General features: G+C 35.8%; 1 long non-coding RNA gene across 1 annotated transcript in view; it reads left to right on the top strand.

Annotated features, from left to right (window-relative positions):
- The window catches only part of LOC103883827, a 63,814-nt gene extending 41,495 nt beyond the window's left edge, over positions 1-22,319 (top strand). The window contains exon 3 of the long non-coding RNA XR_001901953.2: positions 21,823-22,319. This is a non-coding gene — a long non-coding RNA (uncharacterized LOC103883827). The remainder of the gene's footprint in view (positions 1-21,822) is intronic.
- The last annotated feature ends 644 nt before the right edge of the window (positions 22,320-22,963 follow it).

Raw genomic sequence — 22,963 nt, 5'->3', positions numbered from 1 at the left:
TGCAGAGGCTTCTGCTGCGTTTATTTTTTACTGTGCCCTGTCCCCAGAGGTGGAGTCTACAGAGACAGGCAGGTTTCCTTGAGCTGCTGTGAGCTCCACCCAGTTCGAGCTTCCCAGCAGCTTTGTTTATCTACTTAAGCCTCAGCAATGGCGGGCGCCCCTCCCCCAGCCTCGCTGCTGCCTTGCCGGTAGATCACAGACTGCTGTGCTAGCAATGAGGGAGGCTCCGTGGGCGTGGGACCCTCCCGGCCAGGTGTGGGATATGATCTCCTGGTGTGCCTGTTTGCTTAAAGCGCAGTATTGGGGTGGGAGTTACCCGATTTTCCAGGTGTTGTGTGTCTCAGTTCCCCTGGCTAGGAAAAGGGATTCCCTTCCCCCTTGCGCTTCCCAGGTGAGGCAATGCCTCGCCCTGCTTCAGCTCTCGCTGGTGGGGCTGCAGCAGCTGACCAGCACCGATCGTCCGGCACTCCCCAGTGAGATGAACCCAGTACCTCAGTTGAAAATGCCGAAATCACCGGTCTTCTGTGTCGCTCGCGCTGGGAGTTGGAGACTGGAGCTGTTCCTATTCGGCCATCTTCGGGGTTTCAAAGTTTTTAAAGGTGTTGGCCATTGTATTAGTGCGTTTTCACACTGATGATAAAGACATGCCTGAGACTAGGAAGAAAAAGAGGTTTAAATGAACTTCAGGTCCACATAGCTGGGGAGGCCTCACAATAATGACGGAAGGCAAGGAGAAGCAAGTCACATCTTACATGGATGGTGGCAGGCAAAAAGAGAATGTACCAGCAGCAGAAATGCCAGATGCTTATAAAACCATAAGATCTCATAAAAACTCACTCTCTAGCACAAGTACAGTATGGGGGAAACTGCCCCTGTGATTCAATTATCTCCACCTGGCCCTGCCCTTAACACATGGGGATTATTACAATTCAAGGTGAGATTTGGGTAGGGACACAGAACCAAAACACATCAGTCACATTAACACAGCAACAAATGAAGGGGAGGTTTGGCAGTTATTAGTTAATGCAGGTATTTAGAAAGGACTTATGGCCAAACTGGATAATTTGGGTTGTGGACTCCCCTGAAATACCCTCTTGAGTTGTCTCTATCACCTAAATTAAACAGACAATTGCTGTATTATCTTTGCACCTTGTGTTCAGTAATCAGAGGATAGGGAAAGTAAAGAATGTCTTAAATTCCAGTACACATTTTGGAACTATTTTTCTAATAAATCATTTAGGATTGATTCAACTATTTCACTCCAATAGAAACTATTTCTTTGAAATGGAAGCTGTTGAGTATTTTTTGTTTTTAAAAAGGGGGAAACAATTTAGTTACGTATACAGAATTATTCATTTATTGCTTTTTCAATAATGCTATTTATATCATGAATGATGTACTTATTTGTTGGTTATTTTAAGCCATGAAAATTTTTTCTTGACCTTTCAATAGTTATAATAAACATGTAGTAAGCACTTACTGTATGCAATTAAGCATGTTTTATTTTGTCATATATTTTCATAAATTATTTCTAAACCAAATTAATAGTCTGAATAAGTCAAACCCAATTCTATTTTCTGTCTGACTTATATTCAAAAAACTTTTAAATACAGTTAAATGTTTATTTTTTCACTCACTGAATAAGCATTTCGTGTGTGATTACTGGATATTAAATCCGGTAATAGTCAATGTGAGAAAACAAGAAAAGTAGTCCTTATTCTTGAAAGGCTTAGTTTCAGAAAACCTCAGAAGTAGAGGATCAAAACAAAAAATGCTCCATTTGTAGTCCCAAATTACCCATTATTCTATAGTGTTGACTGGCATTGAAAATACTTAATTTTCAGTTCAAATTTGGGATAACTTAGCACTAACTTTGGAAACATAATCTTAAGCAAGTTAGTTGATCAAATTATGTCCAGAAACATTCAAACTAAGCAGTAGAACAAAACTTAAAATTTCTCACTAGGAAAAAAATTGTTTCTAGTTTTCTCATAAGAATTTCCACATTGCCAAAACACATCGCAATAAACAACTCCTACAACTCTCAAGAATCCATTCACTTGGGCTATTTTTTCTCATATAAAAGTTATTTGTGCTTTATGTTTCAAAATATATTCTTTCCAGTATAATTTTAAAGACAAAAATTATTCTGCATTTATTGCTATATGCTGAAAACACAAAAGCGTTATAAAATAAGATGGCAACATCCTTTGAAAGAACTGCAGTTATAAATAACTTCATGATAGGGATACATTCTGCGAAATGCATTGTTAGGCAATTTTATTACGTGAAAGTCATAGTGTACTCACACAAACCTAGATGGTATAGCCTACTACGCACCTAGGCTACATGGTACAGCCTATTGTTCCTAGTCTACACAGTATAGCCTATTGCTTCTAAACCACAAACCTGTACAGCATTTACTCTACTGAATACTGTAGGCAATTGTAGCACAATGGTATTTGTGTACTGAAACAGAAAATGTACAGTAAAAATACAGGATTAAAAATCTTATGGGACTACTATCATGTACATGGTCCATCATTGATCAAAACATTGTCATGTGGAACATGACTGTATTATAAAAATTATGCCTGGCTACTACTCACCGCTATTTGCAAATTAGTAGATTATTTTCCAGGAATAATGATTTTGTTATAAACCTAATGGTTGGTAACGTCATGTTAAGAGGGCACAATAAATTCAAGCGTTGATTTTCCAAATTCATGACAATGATAAGTAAACTTTGAAAAAGAAAATTAAAAAATACATAGGTTAACTCAAATATAAAACCAATATCACTGCGGATCAGAAATGGAACAATGCATCCAGTATAGAGCAGATAAACCATATGTCTATGGAAACAATACATTTTAAACAGTGTTGACTAAGGTAGTTTAACCAATGTTGGCTAAAAGGAACCAAAATTGCTCCAAGTAAGAGGAGGACAGAACCAGGTCCACTGATTGAAGCCAGGGCCTGGAAGTGCAGAACAGAAGCCATGGCCCCTTCTCCAACTCTGTTTCATTAAGGGATACAGAAAAAAAAAAAAAAAAAAAAAAGCCAATCACTGTCTGGGGCTATCTATGGCTTAGAACAGTCCCAGGCAGTGAAAGGTCAACACATATTAGACATCATCCTATAAACAGAATTGAACCAAATGGCTTGCTAGCTTGGTAACTCAATCTACTATATCTCTAATATTAGCATGGGCCAAAAGCCTGGACATGCCACCAAAAGATCTGATTCTGGACAGGTCCCTGGAAAGGCCAATGGAGGGGGATGAATATTAGTAGGAAAAAAGGGAAACACATAATAATGAGGAGTGCTTTACCAGGAATATGTTAAAATGATGTACCTGACATATACCATTGAGCTCTATAAAACAAAACAGAGAGAATCATAAGGAGATGTTGACAAGTTCGTAGACATAGAAATTTTAATATTTTTTGCTTTGTAGCACACATATGTAACATCAAGATATCTAGAATATTTGCTATTTCCCCATCACCAGGTTCAATCAGCATGATATCGTCAGTAAAGATGACCAGCATAATGTCCTGCATGATAGATGATGCCATAGAGATGGAGAGATTATGAAAAACAGTAAAAAGCTGGTATGGCTCTTAGGTGAAACTGCAGAGGGTGCTGCTGTGCCTGGTAATTGAAAGTAAAGGGTGTATGATAGAATTTTTTAATAAATAAAGAAAAAAAATCTCTAAATCAATTTCTGCAAACCAAGTACCACAGCAATGGTTGATTCTATTCAGTAGAAGACTGCATCTGGAACAGCAGCTGTAATTGGAATCACATCTTGATTAACCTTATGATAACCCACGTCATGCTCCAAGGTCCACCTGTTTCCTGCATGGCCAAATAGGCTAGCTTTATGAAGATGTAGTAAGAATTGCAAACTCTGCATTTTTAAAATTTTTGATAGTGCACTAGCTTCCTCAGAAATGTGATGTGGCTTTATTTATTTTTTGTTATTTTGATAGAGAATGGCAGCTTTAGAGGCTTCTACTTGGACCTTCGACCAGAATAGCCATTCCTCTGCAGATCTAGCAACTAATATGGCCACTCTACAGGTAGCTGGGTATGTCTACTCCAGTTATGCGTTCAGGCACCGAGGAAATAACCTTGGTGTGGATTTGGGACTTCTGAACAGACCCAGGCCAAAAATTCATTTGTTACTTCACCTTTTGACTATTAGACCACCATGTGATTTGTGACCCCTAAGAATTAGCAACAGTTCAGAGTCAGTTTCCAGTATTCACTGAAAGTCTGAAAATGTACATTTTTTCAAAGACAAGTTACCTTGGTAAATAGCCATAGCTCACTTTGAGAAAGGCTAGGAGGAAGAGTCATGGTATACATTTTTGGAAATTTAACTGAATTCTTCCTCAAGAAGACCCTGCCCTTTCTTCATCCAAAAGGGTCTGGTTCAGGCCTGAGAATTGAGTGAGATCATGGTTTTCCACTATGGTGATACAGAACAGGATTCTACTTATCACACTTAGAGTCTTTACCACTTATTAACATCCTGTAAGACTTGTACAGGCTGCCTATCTATTTCAATCAAAGGGACACCATGACCAATTAACCACTACTAAAGCTCTGTGTGAATCAAAATATTCTAATTGTTTCTCCAGCCCTAGTACCCATTAAAGTAACCACACACACCTTGTTTCTGGTGGTTAATTGCTGCTGACATCATTGAAGAAAAGATCCAGTTATCCCCAAACAATTCAAGGAGACTTTTGCAATGTCAACACCTGTTACTGTCATCCATAACCTGCAGAGAAGTGTCACTACAGGCCTTTCAAGGATGCTGGTGCTCCATTTCCTAATGTACTTTTCAAAGTTTAGGTGAAAGCAATGGCTACTGGACCCAGTAGAAAACAGAATTAAGTGGGGGAGGCCTTGTTACATCTAATATATACATATCATTTCTAGTGCTCTACAACAGAAATGTTATAGAGTGCTGTTTTGCCTCTTTATACTATCCATGGTTTTCTTTCTTTATAGTTTGTTAAGGAAGTTGTAGTATCTCACTCTTTATTTAATATAGGCAATCATTTCATATAGCCAATCAACTCATCTGTTAGAGACTAGTCTGAAAACAGGGTAAGGTGATATGAGTTCTTGAGGATAATCCACTTTCCCTTGCAGGAAAATTAGTCTAGTGGGTGTTGTTGATACTCTTTAGATAAGAGTAGGTTAATAGCCTCAGGGAAGCAAAGGCAGCTCCTAGTAATAAGGGACGCCAGTGGGATATGTGATTCAGCGATTCAAGTTACACAGTTTCACCAATATCTCCTCAAATGTCCCAAAACCAATCCTCAGAGTTTCACTCTATCTGAATCAATGCCATAACTTTAACATAAGAGGCATAGGAAGGTTGCAAATTCATTCAGTGTTGTGATTCGGTCACCTCTGGTAGAAGGTCTTCCTTTTCAGAAATTTCAGACATACAGCTCCAGAAAATAAGGACTCTCTCATATCATTTTTAGAAGTTCTCTAGTTTTTCTGTTTGTGGTTTAAACTGTAAATTCAACCACCAAGCTTATCTTTTTATTTTTCATGTTCTACGGTGCAGTCATAAGTAGCCAGTCCAATGCACAGTCCTACGTTTTTTATCCATAATATTTTATTTAAATGCTACATGGTTTCTCAAATCCTAAACTTCTTTAGTAATTCAACTCTGACAACAGTGAAGAAAGTTTTTAATGTAACAGTTTTATAAAACATACACAAAAAGTACACAAACTATAAGCAATCATTGTGATGAACTTTCACAAAATGGACACATTCTTGTAATCAACACCCAGGTCAAGAAACAGGACATTATCAATACACCAGAAGCCACTAGTGATCTGCTTTAGTCAATAAAACATTCCAAAATAAAAACTATTCTTGAATTTTAAACCTATAGGCTAGTTTTACCTATTTTTAAACTCTTTTTAAATTAAGTATACAGATTTTTTTAAATTTTCATTTTTATTTTAGATTCAGGGGTACATGTGCAGGTTTGTTACAATGGCATACTACGTATGGCTGAGGATTGGTTTCTATTGGTCCCATCACCCACATAATGAACATAGTACCTACTAGGAAATTTTTCAGCCCTTGTAACCCCTGCCTCCATCCTCCCTTTTGGAGTCCCCAGTGTCTGTTGTTACCATCATTATGTCCATGTGTACCCAAAATTAAGCTTCCACTTATAAGTGAGAACATGTGATATTTGGTTTTCTGTTTCTGTGCTAATTCACTTAGGATAATGGTCTCCAGCTGTATTCATTTTGCTGCAAAGGACATGATTTCATTTTTTATGGCTGTGTAGTATTCCATCATGTATACGTACCACATTTTCTTTATACAGTCAACTGTTGAGGAGCACCCAGGTTAATTCCATGTCTTTGCTATTGTGAATAGAAGTATGCACATTTTAAAATCACCTTTATAGTCCTAGAATAAACACTCGTTTGATTTGCTAATTTTTCATTACTTTTGAATTTATGTTCATGAGAACGACTAGTTTCTAGTTTCCCTATATTTTATTGTCCTTCTGAAGTTTTGGCATCACATAAGAGGCATAGGAAGGATTGGCATCATGGTTATGCTGTACTTATAAAATTAATTGGGAAATGCTTCTGCTTTCTTTCTATTATCTAAAAGAATTTGGGTCAGACTCACATTATTTCTTCCTGAAATATCTGGAAGAGCTTATTAGTGAAGCAATCTAATCCTGGAGTTTTCTTTGTAAGATTTTTGTTAACAGTTTTAATAAATTTGAAACATACAAGGTAAAATAAGTTTCTGTAGCTGCCACAACAAATTACCACAAATTTGGTGACTTTAAACAACAGAAAATTTATTCTTTCATAGTTTTAGAGACTGGGAGGTTTAAAAATCAATGTGTCTTCATGGTCACACTTCCTCCAAAGACTTCAGGGGCCAGTCTTTGTCACTGGATTTTGGGGCTTACTCAGATAATCCAGGATGATCTCATCTTGAAAGCCTTAATTTAACTATATCTATAAAGAACCTATTTCCAAATAAGATCACACTCACAGATTCTAAGTACATATATCTTTTTGGAGAGGCCAGCATTTAATCCACTACATAAGGCTAATCAGATTCTTCTACTTATAAATAAATATATAAATACACATAATTTTTTAAAAAATTTCTATATCATAAGACATCAAGCAAATAATTTTACAATTTTGACTCTATTCTTACAGTTTTAGTAAGTTTTGTTTTCTAATGAAAACTTCTGTTTTGGCTTAGAGTTCAAAATATATTGATAGAAAAACATTTGTTACTATCTTTCTAATGTCTATACAGTCCATACTCATGTTCCCTTCCTATCCCTGTTGTTGGTAATTTGTTTTTCCTTTCTTTTTCTTTATCAGTCTTTCTAGAGGTTTATCAATTTTATTTATAGCTTCAATGAACCAACTATTGTCTTCAATGATTTTTCTCCTCTAAGTTCTTTCTGTTTTATTGATTTATATTCTTATCTAATATTTCCTTCTCTTGTTATTTAACTTTTCTGTTCTTTTTCTAACTTCTTGAGATAAAGCATAATTTATTAATTTTGATTTTTAGAATCTTCTACTATATGCACTTAAGGCTATATATTTTCCTTAAACAACTCATTTGATACCATTCTCCCACTTTCAATATTACACATATTAATTATCTTTGATTTCAAAACATTTTAAATTTTTATTGCCATTTCTTTTTGGATCCATGTGTTATTTAGAAATACATTATTTAATACCCAAGATAGTAGGGACTTCCCAGTTTTTAAAAATTATCTATGTATAGCTTGATTCCATTATGTTCAGAGAACATGCTCTGAATGATTTTAGTCCTTTGAATTTGTTGAGGCTTGCTTTATAGCCAAATATTGAATCTATTTTGACAAATGTTCCATGTGTACTAAAAATAGTATGTATATTTTATTGTTGAGTGTAATGTTGTATGTATGTCAATTAGATCAAGTTTCTTATTTATTCAAGTCTTGTATATCTCTACTGACTTTTTATCTGCTTGTTTTATTAGCTATTGAAGGAAGTATGTCAAAGTCCTAGCAAGGAATGTGTGTTTTAAAATTTTTCTTTTCAGTTTTCTTTATTTTTTCATGTCTTTCTTTTACATCTATATTATTTATTCACAGAGATTTAAAATTCTCAAGTGGAATGATTTCCTTATCATTATATAATATAAACATCCAAGATCAGCATAATTATACGTAATTTTTATTAGTATTTTTATGATATACATGTTTTCATTCATTCATTTTCAACTCTACTAGCTCATAAGCATCATACAACTTTTGATAATTCAATATAATAATCTCTATTATTATTTCAACTCAATTTATATTTAATATAATTATATATTTTTATTTATTGTAGGCTTCTCCTTTATCATTTATTCATCTACCTTATACACGCATATACATAGGCATATAATAATTATGGATATTTATGGGATGCAATGTAATGTTTTGATACATGTATACATTGTCTGAAATTCAAGTCAGAGTATTTAGCATATCCATTGCCTCATACATAACTTTTCATGTTCTTTTTCTTCTCAGTTCTTGTATTTTTTGAATGAATAATATATTTTTATTATGCCATTTTTCTTTTCTCAACCTTATAGTTATACATTTTTTTAGTCTTGTTTTAGTGATCTCCATAGAAGTTACAACATGCATTTTGACTTATTGTGGTCTATTATAAGTTATTATTTCTATCACTTCCCTGATAATGTGAGAATTTCAGAATAATTGAATTCCATTTATTCTCCTCTCCGCCTCTTGCATTGTTATTGCTATGCATTTTAGTTCAACATATACCTCAGACCACACAGGCTATTATTATTACTGGTGGAGACAATATTTAGTCAGTATTTATTTAAAATTTTTATTGCTCTTTACTCTTTTTTGAAATTTTATGTTTTACTCTAAGATAACCTTTCTGTTCTTCAAAAATTCCCTTTATTGTCTGTTTTACTGCATGTTTACTAGTTTTGTTCATTTGAATATATTTATTTCACTTTCATTATTGAACGATATTTGTTGTGAATATAGAATTCTAAATTAAAGGTTATTTTCTTTCAGTATTTTAAGGATGTCATTTCAGTATCTTTTATCTCTATTCTTTTCTATGAGGTCCGTTCTCAGTTTATTATTGCTCCTTTGGAGGTAAATCAGTAGACCAGGAAAAGATCGCCATTCAATGTGACTGGGCATCATCCAATTCACTGAGGGCCCAAATAGAACAAAAGGTGGGGGGAGGGCAAATTTGCTCCCTCCGCTTGAGCTGGGACATCCTCTTCTTTTGCCTCAAACATTGGCACTCCTGTTTCTGTAGCCTTTGGGCTTGGACTGAAGCTCTACCACTGGCTCCCCTTGACTTCCAGCTTGTAGACAGCAGATTGTGGAATTTTCCAGTCTCCATAAACATATGAGCCAATCCCTCATAATAAACCTACTTTATCTATCTATCTATCTATCTATCTATCTATCTATCTATCTATCTATCAATTAATCATCCATGTATCCATCTATCATCTATCTATCTATCTTATCAGTTCCGGTGGGGGGAAAAAAAAATCTCTAGCTAGTCCAGAAGATTATGCATCTTTTCTTTTCTGGTTGCTTTAAAAATATTTTCTGTGTAACTTTTGTTTTTAGCAGTATTATTACAATTGATCTAATATAATTTTATGTAGTCATGCTTGATTTATCTTGTTTGGGGTTCACTGAGTTTCTAGAACCTGTGAGTTGAGAGACTTCATTGGTTTTAGAAAATTACTGGCCATTATCTCTTCAAATCTTACTTCCTCCCTGTCCTTCCTATCCTTTCCTTTTGGAACTCCAATTTTATATATGTTAGACCACGTTGTTTTATTGCACTATTCTTTTCTGTGGTTTATTATTTTCCCTGTGTACTTCAATTTGGATATTTTTTATTAAGCTCTTTTCCAGTTTACCAATCCTCCCTCTGCTGCATATAATCTGTTGCTAACACCATCTAATTTTTTTCTTAATTTAGATATTGTATTTTCCAATTCTAGAATGTCCATTTAATTTTTGTGTAGCTGTATTTTTGTTTTTTAGTTACTTTTATCTTTCCATTCATTTTTTGTCCATGTTTCCTTCTATTTTCTTGAACATGATAATAATAGTTATTTTGAAGTCCTTGTCAGATTAACTCCAACACTTGGATCACCTTTAGTTTGATTATTACTGTTTGTTTTCTCTCTCTCTCTCTCTTTTTTTCTTTTGGTTATGAGGTTCTGTTTTTGTAACAAGTTTCTTTATTCTTTTTGAATGCCAGCAGTATATCTGCAAAATTGTAGACATCTTAGCTAATAGATTCACCCATTTGATCCTGGCCTATCTACTGGTGTCTGATTCCCTCTATAAATCAGGGATTGTGTAAGTCAAAGCTGAATTGAAGATGTGGTACTAATCAGTCTACCCTTAACTAATCAGAAAACTGAATGTACCTGGCTATTCAGTTTTCAACTCAGAGCCGGATGGATCCTAAACCATAATTATTAGCTTGAAGGCTTTTGAAATCTCTGCTCTGCTTTGCAGATGCTTTTCACTTTGACAAATGTACTGAGGAGAACAATCATATTTGGATTTGAAACCTCCCAAATTCCTTCTGGGTTCCTTGTCAATATGCCATATATTAAGGTAGTATTGTTACTTAGTAAGCATAGCATTCTTATGAATTCTGCTTGTAATTTTGAGATCTCTCCACATTTCTGTTTCGCCAATTGGCAACCTGCTAATTCTTCTAATGGAGCCAACAGAGGGTGCTATAAATCTAGGGAAGCAAGTGCTATGAATGAATCAAGAGAAGAGTATGTTATACATCTAGCGGGAGTGGGCAATACAGGAGGAGGATAAGGGACTTGTTTATTCCTGTTTGCGTTATGTGAACTTCCTGTTTATTTCTCATTCCTGCCAATAACATCTCAGGCTCACTTATTGACACCAACTATGGCAGTTCATTTCAGTCACAATAGTTGAATCCAGTTTGCAATTTTTCAACTCTTGGAAGAACTAGCCTGCTTGTGCCCCCTCAGAGACACCAGAACAAGCCAGCTGCCACCCTTTTCTCAGAAACTGGGGTTACGGGATCAAGGGTACCTTCCTTCAAACTCAGAGACATTAGCACCAACTGAGCAGCATTCATTTCTCAGAAGTCCAAATTTTGATGCCCTAGGGTCACTCCTCTAAGCTTTTACATTTTATAAATTCTAATCTCTTCTGTTTAGTACCCCCAAGTCTTGGGTGTAGTAGGTGCTATCTTTAAAAGAATTATTGTAAGTTGACAACTTATAATTATATAAATATATGGGATACAAAATGATGTTATAATTTATGAACACAATGTGGAAACATTAAATAAGCTAGTTAACACATCCATCACCTCAAATACTAGACATTTTTGTGTTGGGAGCATTTAAAATTTACATTCTTAGTAATTTTAAAATGCACAATAAATATTATGAACTATATTCACTATGCTGTGCAACAGATCTAAAAATGAAATATATTTCTCCCGTCTAGTTGAGATTTTGCACCCTTTGACCAACATCTCCCCATTCCTTCCCTCCTCGAACCTTTGCAACTACCATTCTATCCTCTGTGTCTATGAGTTCACTTGTTTTACATTCCTGCTATTGCTATCTCTATCATGGATTAGTGCTCTATTTTTTGTCTTTCAGATCTTCAATTCATAGTGTATGTACACTTTTGTTAAAATAATTGATATGGGTTCTGTTTCCTGACTCTGACTAATATGGCACATTTATGGATTTGCAGACAAAATGATTGTGTATGTAGAAAAACCTGAGCGATCGATAGAAAAGCTTCCATTTTTATTAAACGAATTTAGCACTGTCACAAGATATCTAGCAGGGCTAGAAGAAGTGATGCATTTCCAAAAGTCTGAAACACAGGTGCTCCAACTAGTTTGCCTTTTACTTACTGGTGAATTACTTGTAGAATATACAATATAATTATTATACTGGGAGTTTATGACAAGGTGGAAGGATGAAAACTGGATTTTCACTGTATTGTATTTAAGGAGACCTCTTGAAAAAGACAACCTTGCTAAAGATGAAAATGGTTATGGGTCATTTGAAGACTATGACAATTGTTAAAATGCTAGCATAATTTTCTTTTGTTTCTTTTTTCTTTTTTCTTTTTTTTTTGCGGGGGAGGACTGGAGTCTTATTTTGTCACCCAGCCTGGAGTGCAGTGTCATGATCTCGGCTCACTGCAAACTCTGCTTCCTGGGTTCAAGCGATTTTCCTGCCTCAGCCTCCCAAGCAGCTGGGATTACAGACGTGCACCACGTCTCTCTCTCTTTTCTTTCTTTCTCTCTTTCTTTCTTTCTTTCTTTCTTTCTTTCTTTCTTTCTTTCTTTCTTTCTTTCTTTCTTTCTTTCTTTCTTTCTTTCTTTCTTTCGTCTTTCTTTCTTTCCTTCCTTCCTTCCTTCCTTCCTTTCTTTCTTTCTTTTCCTTCTCTCTCCTTCCTTCCTTCCTTCCTTCCTTCCTTCCTTCCTTTCTTTCTTTCTTTCTTTCTTTCTTTCTTTCTTTCTTTCTTTCTTTCTTTCTTTCTTTCTTTCTTTCTTTTTCTTTCTTTCTTTCCTTCTTTCGTTCTTTCTTTCTTCTCTCTCTTTCTTTCTCTCTCTCTTTCCCTCCCTCCCTCCCTTCCTCCCTCCCTCCCTCCCTCCCTCCCTCCCTCCCTTCCTTCCTTTCTTCCTTCCTTCCTTCCTCCCTCCCTCCCTCCCTCCCTCCTTCCTTTCTTCCTTCATTTTCTTCACTAATTTTTCTTTCTTTACCCATCACCTAAATGTAAGTATTCACCAGGGTTTATCCATAATACTTTTATTTTCTCAATCTATATCCCCTGCTAGATGATCCCATTCATCCTCTTGCCTTCAACTTTTGCCTATATCATGATAACTTTCCAAACTGGTTTTGACATAGACGTTGCCTGGAAATCAAATTGCCTACTAAAAATTTCCACTTAAATGTCCTATTAGTTGTCAAATTCGACATGTCCTAAACAACTCATTATCTATTCCCCTCTCCCCCAGTGACTTCACTCAATTTGCTTTAACCCAATTGGCAATTCAACATCCACCCAGTTTCCCAAGCCTAGAAAGCAAAGATATTTTTAGTTTATTTTCTCCCTCCCTGGTCATATCCAATTAAACATTAAATCTTATCTATCTCATCTCTCAGGTATCTCTTAAATATAACTCTTCCTGGTCATTTTGATTGCCACTGTCTTACTTCTGTGTCTTCCCATCTCTAGCATGAACTTTGGTGTTAAAATCTTCTCCCTCTCCCATCTTTTCTTTATCTATTAGGTGAGTCATCTTATTAAAATGCAAATCTGATCCTTCTCTACTTTCAGTGCTACTATGTTTCCTCATTATCCATGTCCAAGCTCAAGCTCCTTACATCCTCATCTTGCCATGAGTGTCTCTCTAGCAGTATTGGTTTTTTTCTCTGTTTTAATTTTTAATTTTTGTGGGTACATAGTAGGTGTATATATTTATGGGGTATATATCACATTTTGATACAGTCATATAATGCATAATAACCACATCCGGGTAAATGAGGTATGAATCACCAAAAGCATTTATCCTTTTTTGTGTTACAAACAATACAATTATACTCTTTTGGTAATCTTAAAATGTACAGTAAATTATTGTTGATTGTAGTCACCCTGTTGTGCTATCAAAAATGAAATCTTACTCATTCTAACTAGATTTTTGTACCCATTAAACATGCCACTCCCCTCCAGCACCGGACTATCCTTCCTTCCCAGCTTCTGGTAACCATCATTCTACTATCTATCTCCATGAGTTCAGCTGCTTTAATTTTTAGATCCCTTAAATAAGTGAGAATAAATGTAGTTTGTCTTTCTGTGCCTGGCTTATTTCACCTAACATAATGACCTCCAGTTCTGTCTGTGTTGTTGCAAATGACAGGATCTCATTAATTTTTATGGCTGAATAGTATTGTGTATAAGTATCACATTTTCTTTATCCATTCATCTGTTGAGTTGCTTTCCAATCTTGGCTATCATGAATAGTGCTGCAACAAACATAGGAGTGCAGCTGTCTCTTCAATATACTTATTTTCTGTCTGTTGGGTATATATCTAGCAGTGGTATTGCCAGATCATATGTGATACGGTTTGGATCTGTGTCCCTACCCAAATCTCATATTCACTTGTAATCCTCAGTGTTGGAGGTGGGGCCTCATGGTCAGTGATTGGATCATGGGGGTGGATCCTTCATCAATGGTCTAGAATCATCTCCTCAGTGCTGTTCTTGTGATAATGAGCTATCATGAGATGCAGTTATTTAAAAGTGTGTAGCATACACCTTCCTGCCACCTCTTGGTCCTGCTCCTGTCATGTAAGGTGCTTGCTCCCACTTTGCCTTCTGCCATGAGTAAAAGCTCCCTGAGGCCTCCCCAGAAGCAGATGCTGCCATGCTTCCTATACAGACTATAGAAGCATGAGCCAATTAAACCTCTTTTCTTTATAAATTACCTAGAGTCTCAGGTATTTCTTTATAGCAGTGCAAAAATGGACTAATACGATATGGTAGCTCTATTTTTAGTTTTTTGAGGAGCCCAGACAGTTCCCCATAAGGGTTGTACTAATTTATATTCCCACCAAAAGTGTACGAGGGTTCCCTTTCCTCCACATCCTTGCTGGCTAAAATGGCTTTTATTCAAAAGACAGGCAATAACAATAGCTGGGGTGAGATATCTCATTGTAGTTTGGATTTGCATTTCTCTGATGATCAACGATATTGAGCATCTTTTCATACATCTTTTTGCCATTTATATGTCTTCTTTTGAGAAATATTTGTTCATATCTTTTGCCCATTTTAAAATTATAATATTAGATTTCTTTCCTATTGAGCTGCTTGAGCTTCTATATATTCCAGTTATTAAACCCTTGTCAGATGGATACTTTGCAATATTTTCCTCAATTTTGCTGGTTCTCTTCACTTTGCTGATTGTTTCCTTTACTGTGCAGAAGCTTTTTAACTTAATGTGATACCATTTGTACATTTTTACTTTGGTTGCCTGTGCTTGTGGGGTATTACTCAAGAAATCTTTGTCCAGCCCAACGTCCCGGAGAGTTTCCCCAACATTTTCTTTTAGTAGTTTCATAGTTTGAGGTCTTATATTTATGTCTCCAATCAATTTTTATTTGTTTGGTGTTTTTTGTATATGGCAAGAGATAGGGGTCTAGTTTCATTCTCATGCATATAGATATCCAATTTTCCCAGCACCATTTATGAAAGAAAGTTTTCCCAGTGTGTATTCTTGGCACCTTTGTCAAAAAGGAGTTCAATGTAGATGTATGAGCTTGTCTCCAGGTTCTCTATTCTGTTTCACTGGTCTATGTGTCTGTTTTTACACCCAATATTTTGTTGGTTTGATTACTATAACTCTGTAGTATAATTTGAACTCAAGTAATGTGATTCTTCCAGTTTTATTCTTTTGCTAAGGCTAGCTTTGGCTATTCTGCATCTTTTGTGGTTCCGTATAAATGTTAGGGATATTTTCTATTTCTATAAAGAATGTCATTAGTATTTTGATAGGGATTGCCTTGAATCTATAGATTGCTTTGGGTAGCATGAACATTTTAATAATATTGATTCTTCTAATCCATCAACATGGAATGTGTTTTTACTTTTTGTGTATGCTTCCATTTTTTTCATTACTGTTTTACAGTTTTCTTTTTTTAATATTTAATTTTAATTTTGTGGGTATGTAGGTATATATATTTATGGAGTACATGAGATGTTTCGATATAGACATGAAATGTATAATAATCATATCATGTAAAATGGGGTATCTGTTTTCTCAAGCATTTATCCTTTGTGTGACAAATAATCCAAATATACTTTATTTTTAAATGTACAATTAAAGTATTATTGACTATAGTAACTCTGTTGTGGTATCAAATACTAAGTCTTATTCATTCTTCCTGTTTTTTTATACTCTTTAACCTCTCCCACCTCTCCACCACCACCTCTCCACCACCACCTACCCACTATTCTTCCCAGTCTCTAGTAACCGCCCTTCTACTCTCTACTACCACACATTCAATTGTTTTGACTTTTAGATCCCACAAATAAGTGAGGACATGTGATATTTGTCTTTTTATGCCTGGTTTATTTCACTTAGTATCATGACCTCCCGTTCTATCCATGTTGTTGCAAATGACAGCACCTCGTTCTTTTTTTATGACGGATAGTACTCCATTGTCTGTAAGTACCACATCTTCTTTATCAATTTATCTGTTGATAGATCTTATAGCTTTAATTGTAGAGATCTTTCACTGTTTTGGATAAGAAGTTAAATCCTAGGTATTTTATTTTATTTGTAGATATTGTAAATGAGATTACTTTCTTGATTTTTTTTCAGATTGTTTACTCTCCAGCAACATTGAACTACTTCTTCCATGAGCTTGCTATGTTGTTTGGGTCCCTCTGCCTATATATATGTTTCTTTTTCCTACTGTGCTTTTCCCCCACTTTCCATCCAATCAGCTGCTATCTGTATATACTTTTAAACGGCTTCTGGGCAGCTCCTCCTTGACAGCACCAATAGGTAGTTTTTTTGTTTGGCCACTTATCATCTCCATACTTCTGTTATTGCAGTTATCATAATGACTAGTAATTACTTTTTACATTCAGCCTCAGACACTATATTGCAAATTCCTTGAGGACAGGAGCCTGGCTTATATATTATTTTCTAGTATCTGTCACAGTGCCTAGTACAGAGTAGGAACTCTAAAATATTTATTAAGTTGAACTAATTCTATGTAGCTCTCTAGCAAGAGCATGCTATTTCATAAATGAATAATAGATGAAATTGACTGATTAATTCAACAAAAGTTTACTGACATGTGGTGTGTGCCAACTGTGCTGACGTCTGAGGACACAGAGTAAATGAGAATCCTAGTCCTTGCTTGCATGGTGCATAGTCTCCAGGTCCTATTAGTGTCATCCTTGCCACCCTGCCAAGACCTTGGCTTCCTGCTCTCCAGGTTGTCCTGATTTCTCTCTTCCCTGATTCTTGTGGTTTGTTTGTATTTTTTGCTAATCTAAATTCCTCACGAACACCTTCCATCACCTGTTCACTGATCCATGACCTGTTCTTTCGACTGAAATGCATTTTAAAGGTCCCTGGCTTGACTTTGCTGGTCCTAATGCTGACTGCCGTGAAATGACCTCCGTCCCAAGTGACTATCATTCATTTTTTTCCCTAAAAAATACAATGTACCTACAGTGTTAACGCAAATAAGCCCCATGTCATATTAACAAATATGGTAACTTCAAGACCAGTAGACCAGAAATAGCCTGCCCCTTGTTATCTTATGCAGTCATGTGCACCATATTGGAATATTTCTTTCCTCAAAGGTGGGAACTGAGTCAGAGGCCATCTGTGTGGCCCTTGCTCACCAGTCCTGAGCGGCCAATAATTAATTTAGGCTGAATGTAATTACTCCCTTGTTAACGGTAGTTTTTCTGCACTTTCCTCAGTCAGCTCTGGAGACACACCATTGAGAGTGATGTATAACTCCTGGCACAGAATGAAATCTGAGCCCTATGAAAAGACACAGGGAGAATCTGCTCTGTGCCTTGCAATGGGTTCAACACTCTTATCTAAAGTGCATTGGTGAAGTGTTCTAGAGGATGCAGCAGTCCAGGCTGCAAAGAGGAAACAGAACAGCGTCACTTTCTTTGACTTTGAATCCTATTACCTCCTTATGCATATTAAAACAATTTACACCACTCTAAAGTGTAAATTGAAAGAGGTGTGTTTGTTCAAGAAAAGGGAGAGCCTAAAAGAGAGGCTAGTTTTAGAAAACCGGTATTTTTTTATTAGAAGTAATAAAATGAAATAATTGAAAATATTTCAACATATTTTTTAAATGGTGAGAGATCATTCAGCTACTGTGCTACCAAATCACATTTGTATATTTTTTGACATTTTGTATGTTATTTGTGTATGAATTATATAAAATGGGCCTTTTTTTTTAAAAAAAGATGGAGTCTTGCTCTATTGCCCAGGCTGGTGTGCAGCGGCGCGATCTCAGCTCACTGCAACCTCTGCCTCCTGGGTAAAAGCCATTCTCCTGCCTCAGCTTCCCAGATAGCTGGGACTACAGGCAGGAAGAAATAGGCATTGTTTAAGACAAAAATTGACAGTGTTTCATAGCATTCATTCCCTGGACTGTAAAGGCATATTATAAAGGAAAGGGGAAGGAAGTTGGAAAAGGAGAGAGGAAGGAAGAGAGATAAAGATAAAAGATGAAGGAAGAAAGAAAAAAAGGAAGAGAGGGAAGGAGGGAGGGAGGGGGGAAGATAATTTTTACTGTGTACCAAAGTTAGGAAAAATGAAATCCTCCTGCCCCACCCTGCTACACAAATGTCTACATTAGGACCATGGACGTGTGGGCAACCAGGTCAATCCCTCCTCTCCTGAAGATGATTGGAGGCATTCTTTTGGACTTTCAAATAGTCCAGGTAGGTTCACCCTCACTTCTGCCCACATATCTGTGGGGCACTTCCCACAGAGATCTAAACAAGGGTAAAAAGGCCTAGCTAGTATGAGGTCTTGGTTCTCTTTTTCATAAAGAGTTACAAGAAATACAAGTTTTCATTAAACTGTCACGAATTGATTAGAAGGACTCCAACATAGGATTTGGACTTTTTCCACACAATGTGACTGCTGAAAGTTATTTCTGCCAAAAGCGAAGCTGTTTTCAAACATGTTCTGGAGCTAAGGTCTTGCTGGTGTTAATGCCCTCCAGCCTAAGGCCACCAGGCACACCACTGGAGTTGCATAGGCTGTTTTTCAACTTGTTGCAGTGAGGAAGAGCATACACTAAGGAAATGGTGGGCCTCTCAGCAAGAAGGTGTTAGGCATTACCAGAGTAGTTGAGCTTGTATTAGGTGACTTGGAGAAGAGTTCTTGGAAGCAGGACTTTGCTTTGAATTGGATGAATAATGTCAGAAAGTTGGTATAATCCTACAGTTAAGCATCTTAGTAAGTTTGATCTAATGTGGGGAAGACTAAAGAGGGCAAGGGTATAACTGGCGAAGAAGCAGTATCCACTCATGTGGTACAGATAGGGGGATACTTGGTCACTTTTGAGGTTTGAAATTATTCATGTCTTTTTTTTCTGTGTTCAGACAAGACCAATGAGGGGTCTTGCTTTTGTACTAATCCACTACAGACACAGTGTGTCTTACTGGATGTTGGTATTTTTGATATTGTTTATGAACAACAGGAGAAAGGCAAGGCTTAGCTGCAAATGCCAGGCCAAATCGAAAATTTCAGGGACCATTTTTTCTTTTTCCACTTGGAAGCCAGAATTCACTGAAGTGAAGGCAAAATGATAGAATTTTGGTTTATAATTTAAAGGTTAAAATAAACATGCACCTTTATTCCCGTTTTTCAAAGGCATATAAAGGGAATATAAATTTAAAACTGAAAAGCAGGTGGCATAAAATAGAAAAGCTAGTTATCTTGAGATATATCTAACTTAAACATTTAAAAAAGTAATCATTATCTAATATCTTAGGACATGCTTATAATGATTTTGCATATTCACATTCTTTTATTGTTATTACATTTTTGATCTATAGTGATATATTAAGCTGGCATTTTTTAATCAATAAACTTTCTGAAAAAGTCAGGGCCCTACGAAAATACCTTTGTGTAAATACTGCAGTTATAATTAGACTTGAAATACATCTACTGAAAATACAAGAGAATCTTAGTTAGCATAAACAATTTTAAGCGAGACGGAGTGTGTCATATTATGCTAGGATTTAGGACAGGTCTCCCTAGTGAAGTCTGGGTCAAAACTTGAACACAAAGTTGAGAACTTAGAAAATCAGAGAGTATTTATCAATAATATGTAAAAGCTAGTCACTAGAAAAATATTTTTCCTTTGAAATTATTCCCCAAAGGGCCTTACTTTTCAACTTCAATTTGCTAGTATAGACTTGGCCTTAGTTTTGTAAATTAAAAAATGTTTGAAAGGTAGTTAGAGACTAGAACAGTGATAAGACATAAACCATGAAAGTAAAGCAAATTTAAAAACCCAAGTGAATACTGTGAATACTTCTAGACTAAACTGATCAAGTGAATGAGTTTGGAACATATTTGATATTACATTTAAAATAGACATGTTATTTCTTAAATGTTTAAATTTGAGGTTGAAGGAGTTCCTCAAAGACTCCTAAAATTACTTAAGCTTTCATGAATAGTGAAAAAAAATTGTTATTCCTGAGAATTTTGCTGAAGTCCTTGACAATGGATGGTCAGAAAATATTTCTAAACTCTTTCTAAATAATTTCATTTTTGAACTTGGCAAATTACTTCATCGTTGTGGAACAAGAAAATATTGTTTCTTGTGTATTGAAATCTTCCTTCATACGGCAATTCTACAATTCTTCTGCAGTAAATGTAGTCCTCTTTAGGGACATTTTACTTCAAAAATGACCTCAAACATGAACTGTCTACCATAGACCATTTTCACCTGAAGACCGTGGTCCTTCACAGAAAGGTAGTTTGCTTTAGTAGGTTGAGGAGGAACTGACATTTAGTCTTTAAAAATGATCGTGAAAAAGAGGCTGACTTAAATCAAGTAAAGCTGTTTTGGCACAAATTTCTAGTGTGTTCCTTTGTAGACTTTCCCAGGCCTGAGTGGAAAATAAATGGGACATTGTGGTAACCCTGGCAGAAAAGCTGTTCTCAAGATTTCTGCACACTGTACAAATGCTGTTAGCAGAGAAGGTTGTGTGTGCATTTATGTAATTGTGACATATAAATTAAAAAAAGTAGATGGGTATGATACTGTATACCATCAGAATGATTTTACTTTCATTTTAAAGGGAACTCTGAAGCCATAGAGTAAATTGCTGTAGATCTAAAACACAGGAACATGCAGACATCTCCATGATCCCAAAATTTGAGAAAACATCCAAGTTAGTGAATCTGAGTGCCAGTTCAAATTCAGATTGGCTACATTTCTTCTGAAATTTTTCTTGGAGTTCAGGAATGGTGCTTTCTAATCTTGTTGAGATTATAGAGTCTTCCCATAGCTTTTTAAACTAGTTACAACTCCATAAGGGTGATGAGTGGGGAGGGCAGGCCCTTAGGTGATGGAAAGGTTCTATTTCAAGAACCATTAATAATGTCTTTGAAAATCTGTGGTTATTTGAAACAGATAAAAATTAAAGTTTTTAAAAATTTAACAAGCCCTTACATTGTGCCAATCACTCTTTTAAGCATTTTATAAATATTAAGTCACTTACTATTCATAACATTCGTACTATTCATAACAACCCTATATTTCCCCATTTTACATATGGAGAGAAACTGAGGCACAGCTAAGTATGCCTAAAGTTACGTGGCTTATAAATGTTGGAATCAGAATTCATACCCAGGCGTTCTGGCTCCCAAATTGGAACTCTTAACTATTGTGGTATGCACACCGGGTTTACCATTTGCGCATCAATTCTGCATCAGGTAGTTAGACTGCTCAGGAGCTACAGTGCACCAAGCAGAGCAGGCATGTCCTTACATTCTAGTTAAATGAAAAAAAAAAAATGAGTGACTTATTGAGAATGATATATGTTGAGAATGAAAACTTATAATAGAATTGCTCGCAGTCCTTACATTGTTCCCTTTCTTGCAATGTTTCTTTGTATTTCAGGTAAAATCAAATCCCTATTAGGATAAATGATTGAATGTTCCTATAAAGAATTGTTCCCTTAGTTCAAGCAGCCAGATTTCATTCCCAGATGATCAAAAACAGACTTGATGAAATGGAAAAGCACAGATAGAAACAGGTATGTGGAAGGGTATATTTCAAACACGTTTATAATAGTATCTGGAAAGACTAGAAGAGGAATATGTCATTAATGATGCTGATACATTGGGGACGGAAGTTATAGATTAAGTTTCGGTTGGTTCTATGTTCTTCTCTTGAGGCTCTTGCATGGTAAATGACTATACCTGTCTGACATTTGGCTGAGGAGATTGTCCACTAGAGGTTGGGACAACTCTACCTATTGGAATTAGTGGCTGACACCCAATAGGACTTGGTAAACATAAATAAAGGAACTTAGTACCACATATGATATATAATACATGTTCAATAAATAGAAGAACATTTTCAGTATTCCTTTTTAAATTCCAAGATATTTGGGTTTAATAAAACTAATTTTTTTAAGTGAATGGGGAAAACTGGATTTTCATAACAAAATAATTAAAGCCCATTTTATTCATTTACTTAACTGCAAGGAAATTGTGAATAAGATGTTCATATTTTATTTTGAAATTACACCTTTAAAGATTTACTCTGAAGAGTAAAGTCCCAGGCTTCCAAGGTAAACCAGAAAATACCTTGAAAGTGCTGCAATATGAAATTAAAATATTCTTCTATCTCATGGAACTCCTTTTTGAATCCAAAGGCAGAGATAGTGATTTTGTAATCTAAAAACAGGGCAATGTTAGTGGGAAAGGTTTTCCCATCTCCTTTCAGGGTGGATAATGTTGTGGACAGTGGCAGTAGAACTGCATAAGTGGAGAAGTTATGGCTCAGGAGCCAACAGAAGAAGGTTCTAGAGAATTATGTGCCTAAGTGCCGGCATAGATTCTTCCTCAAGAAGACAACAAATAGCACCTTTAGTCCTTTATGCAATAGCCTTGATAATCATTTGAAAGTAACTCTGATTGTATCACCTCTCCATGTCAATCTCATCACTGTTTGGCTAAACTCAGAAATCTTCAAGACTCCAGGGCCTGGCGTGATCTGGCCCCAATCTCCCTTTCTTCTTGGTCACCCATCATGT

This window comes from Papio anubis, chromosome 6 (assembly GCF_008728515.1).
Source record: "Papio anubis isolate 15944 chromosome 6, Panubis1.0, whole genome shotgun sequence".
NCBI classification, from domain to species: Eukaryota; Metazoa; Chordata; class Mammalia; order Primates; family Cercopithecidae; genus Papio; species Papio anubis.
The sequence above is the reverse complement of the archived record's forward strand: the minus strand, read 5'-3'. Positions and strand labels throughout refer to the sequence as shown.